The sequence below is a fragment of the Lactuca serriola genome, chromosome 7 (assembly GCF_051521515.1).
Source record: "Lactuca serriola cultivar US96UC23 chromosome 7, Lser_US96UC23_V15, whole genome shotgun sequence".
NCBI lineage: Eukaryota > Viridiplantae > Streptophyta > Magnoliopsida > Asterales > Asteraceae > Lactuca > Lactuca serriola.
The window spans coordinates 107,642,401-107,647,392 of NC_136414.1; the positions used below are offsets into that span (position 1 = coordinate 107,642,401).

Genomic DNA, 4,992 nt, shown 5'->3' on the forward strand with positions numbered 1-4,992 from the left:
TTGTTGACGAGTATCCGTTAAATCTTGTAGAAACTTTGCATATTTGGGAACCTTAGATAATAATTGAATAAAAGGTGTTTTAATTGGAATCCCCTTTACTTGATTTATAAACTCCAGATGCTCCCTTTCCAGTGGACTAAGATTAGCTCGGGACGGAATCGGTAAAGAAGGACGATAAGTCGGAACAGTTGCTCAATTTTTCTGGTCAGTCTTGATCATCATAACATGGGATTGAGCCTTTTTATCACGAAATTGTGGGGGAAATTTTTCGTTTACCAAAGTTGTTAGTTAACTAAGTTGCGCTTCGAGATTATGGATCGATGCTTGATGATTTCTTAATGAAGTTTGCTAGTCATTCATCTTGCCTATTGTTCTTTCATCATAACTTGTTGTTCTTTCATCATCTTCATGTGATCTTTTAGCGTTGCATCGGTGTCATCATGTCTTTTCTTAGAAGCTTCCATGAAATTAGCCAACATATTCTCTAAGTCAACTTTCTTATCGGCTGGTGGTTGCTCTTTTTGGTAGAAGCCTCGGCTAGTCTGCATGTATTTCTCCTCCTTTTGCTTCTTGTATTCATCATATGGCAGCTTCTTTCGTTTTCTCTAATCCTCAACATATTTATCCCCACTAGAATAGCAAACTTGAGCCTTATTGTTCCCATATTCATCCAAGTGGCAGTCCTTAGTCAAGTGTGGATCATTGCACCTTTCACAACCAACTCTAATAGCATGAATTAATTGGTCCATCTTTGTCATTTTCCTATCCATAGTATCAAGCATAGCTAGTACTGCTGGCATTTCTTCAGAATGTCCACTCCCGATGCCTTTTACACCTTTCACAACCAGCTCTAATAGCATGAATTAATTGGTCCATCTTTGTCATTTTCCTATCCATAGTATCAAGCATAGCTAGTACTGCTGCCATGTCTTTAGAATATCCACTCCCGATGCCTTTTGCTCCCTAGTGTCTTGGGTTGTGATATTCACGTAAATGCATCGCAAATTCTTCAATTAACACCTTGATCTCATTTGGGTTTTTCCTTGTAAGTGGTCCTTGAGAATCAAGGAGTTGCCTTGTCAAGACATTCACCCCATCATAGAATATGGACACTTCTTGGTGTATGTTGAGGACAATTTCTTAATAACCCTTTATAACGTTCCCATGCCTCGTAAAGTACCTCCCCTGGCTGTTGCTCAAAATTGGCTATCGCCTTCTTGAGTTTAGATATCTTGGATGGTGGGCATAATTGTTCCAAGAATTGCTCAAAATTGGCTATCGCTTTTAACCAATCCTTTGCAACTCCTTTAAAAGTAACGGGAAGCATCCTCAATAGGACGGTATCTTTGGTAACATTCGGGACATTGAAATAGTCTGTAATGTCATTGACCTCATCTAGATGCTTAAAAGCATCCTCATGATTCTTTCCATAAAAAGGAATATCCTTCAGCACGGTAAGAATGTGCCCCTTTAGCTCGAATGTGGCAGTGGCGGGAATTGCGGGTTGTACTTGTTGGGTTTTGAGCATTATAACACTCCTATGGTGTACATGCAACCCTAGAAACCTTGGATCTATGTTTTCTCTATTATACATGCATATATTGATTTTTCCAAGGTTCCATCCTGTCTAGCATATTATGAGGTACGTGTAATATAAAATTTAGATAGAATGACATACCTTTCTTGTTGTTTGATTCCTTAAAACCTTGTAAGCCTAGCACCACAAATGTGATGCCTCAAATGTTTCACACAACACCAAAACTTCTTGGAATAACTAGAGAATGAACATTTGTATGCAAATTTTGGCTAGCCCTCTTTCTTGTAATCTAAGAGCCTATTTTGCTCCATGAGGGGGTCTTTATATAGTTTCACACAATTAGGGTTACACCATGCAAACTATCACACCCCCAAACCAGACGGCAGAAACGTCCGAGGGCTCGTGTGACTATAAATTGAAATATCATCACAATTGAATATACATGAAACATAACACAATCATCACCAAACATTACATAGTACAAATTGTATTGTTCACATCAGGTACATTGTCTACATTCCATATCTAAAAACATAAATTGTACGAATATTAACATTTCACAAAAGAAAGTCCCAAAATACACTTGACGGTTCTTCAGCTTAATGGATACCTGAGAATACAAGTTATTTTGAAAATGGTCAACATATATAATGTTGGTGAGTTCATAAGCATGTTTAGCTGAAAGATTGTGTATTGTTTGTATAACCTAGAAAATCCGATATTTTCTGTAAATTGTCTGAAAATGATGTAATGATCGAGTATAAATGTATGTGTGATGTCCATTTGCAAAAACATGCATAATTAAATGATCCAAAATTTCCTGTTTTATGGTTGATGTAAGTAGAATGTATTGAATGATAGTATTTTCCCAGAAAATCCGATATTTTCTGATTTACAAAAGCATTGTAGTCCTTGCATTATCGTATAAATTGTTTTGTATCAATATGATTTAAGAATTTGATTTCCGTGATGTTTAGATGGTAATGGATCTCTATGTGAGTCGTTATAACCATGCATGATAGTGACTATTTCACCTGTCTTGGCATTTTTCCAAACGGCGGTTTTGATCAAGATTTTGTCACCCTAGACTGGCCTAGTCTAACTGTAGTGAATAGCTTAGGTGTGGGGGAGTCACCCCCGTAAAGATCTATACACAAACTCTCGTTCTCCCTCCAGGAGACTCTGATTATAACTATAGGCTACGGTCATACACTCAGTGGTGTCAACCGACAGGTCTCACTAGATCCCAATTATTACCTCATGAATATGTATAACGTTATATGTATTTTGGTTACAATCCACCAGATGATTCTTGAATGTGAAAGGATCAAGCCAAACAAACATGAAGAAGGACAACAGTGGCCCATTAGTCATGCAAGTTATTTTCAGGCTTATTAGGTATGCGACATACACGTTATAGCCCATCAAGCATATGATGAATATTCCAGGCCAAATTAGCAATGCAAATGGGCCACTAAGGCCCAATAGCATGTAATGGCTAAGTTAGGCCCATTAGGCATGTAATTGGGTCATTAAGGCCCAATAGACATGTAATGATTATATTGGGCCCAATAAACATGCAAATAGATCACGAAGGCCCAATAAACATGTATAGGGAGTACTAAGACCAATAGTCGTACCGTAGTTGTATTTCGTCTGTTTGTTATGGTATAGTACTTTTAGTCGAAAACATTTACTTGTAATGTTATAAATGTACAATGTTTGGTTATAACGATATTTTTAGTTTATTTTAATTTAAAAGTACCACTTTAACCCTTAATTTATAAAATTTATGTCTTTGGCCCATATGTTTAGTAATTGGCAAATTTGGCCCAAAAATACATATTTGACAAATTCAGTCCCTTTTTCACAGAAAATTTCATTTTAAGCCCTTGTTTGAATAACATGATACTTTTGGTCCTTTTTGGTGAAAAATAACATTTTAGTCCATTAAATCATTAAACTTAGCATTTTCGGCCCAATTATAACATAATTTAAAATTTCGGTCCAAAATACATTTATTGACATTTCCAGCCCTTATTTTGTAAAAATTTACATTTTTGGCCCAATTTCTGTAAACTTTACATTTTTGGCCCAATTTAGGAATAAGTGTCATTATAACCCTTATTTTTGGTTTATTTTCATTTTTGGCTCAAGTTTTAATTAAATAACATTTTAATCCCAAAAAATTTACATTTTTTGCATTTTGGGCCCAAAAACCGTAAGGCCCAAAATTTAAGCCCATATTGCTAAAATTTACACCTTTGGTCCTTTGAAAAGTGTGATTATCATAAAAACTCAGTTTTATGCAAATATGAACTTTTTGGTCCATATAAAACCGAAAATGTCACATTTGTCCCAAACTTTACTTTATTTGTCACAATGATCCTTATATAAGATTTTTGTTTTGTTTCTCACATCTTAAGCATATAAAACACTTTTATCTTTGTAGTATCATGACTAGTGTGTTTTAGTTTATGATTCTCACCCCTTTTTGTTAAATATTTCGAGATATGTCAAGTTTTACCACATATGTCACACCCCAAAACCGAGAACGGCGGAAACGTTCTGGGGCGGAGGACGTCATGTAATGTATCACAACAATGTAAAGTAGTAAACAAGCAACAACATCATCCCTTGCATTAAGAGTAAAAATTTTAATTACAACTGTGTTCTTTCATAATATAAGACAACATAATGAATAATCAAAATAAAAGACAAGTCTGAACTGCTCCGTCTTCATAAAACCTGATAGTCGTACCTATCTATTTGTGACCTGAGAATACAAGTTATTTTGAAAGCGAGTATCAGCCAAAAAGCTGGTGAATTCATAAGTATTAATGTGTCTTTGATTTGTAAAACTTGTAATGAAAGACTTGAAATTGTTTTGAAAGAAAGTTCGTATAAGTATGAAAATATTTGTAAGTAGTTGAAAGTGGTTGGAAAGCCCTAGGAATCCCTATGATCCCTATAAAAGAAATCTTCTACCAAGACTTAACTGTTTTGAAAGTAGTCTACTACCAAGACCCGACTGTTTTGAAAGTAGTCTTCTACCAAGACCCGACTGTTTTGAAAGTAGCCTTCTACCAAGACCCGACTATACTACTATTATTATTAATATAAGAAGTTGTATCCTTAGGTACTAGGATACTCAAATATAATTCACCTCATCGGTTATGTGAATGTGTCACAAGCTAAAGGTAATAATATAAATAACTTAAGTATTATCCTTTTGTATCAGGATAACTAACAGTGTTAACTGTAGACATCCGTAGATATACATTTACCTCTGTAGCTAACAGTTGGGTGTAGGATTAGTTAGTCCCTTAAAGTATACTTATAATAGTATCAACCGTAGACATCCGTAGATGTGCATTTACCTCTGTAGCTAACAGAGGTGATAGGAATGGTTAGTCCCACAAAGTATCCTTTGGTACTAGGATATTAAGTCCAAT

General features: G+C 35.3%; 1 non-coding gene across 1 annotated transcript; it reads left to right on the forward strand.

Moving 5' to 3' along the window:
• The first annotated feature begins 1,118 nt into the window (after nt 1–1,118).
• On the forward strand, nt 1,119–1,225 carry LOC145065204 (small nucleolar RNA R71). Its single transcript, XR_013688350.1, has one exon. It is a non-coding gene; the product is annotated as a small nucleolar RNA R71 (small nucleolar RNA).
• The last annotated feature ends 3,767 nt before the right edge of the window (nt 1,226–4,992 follow it).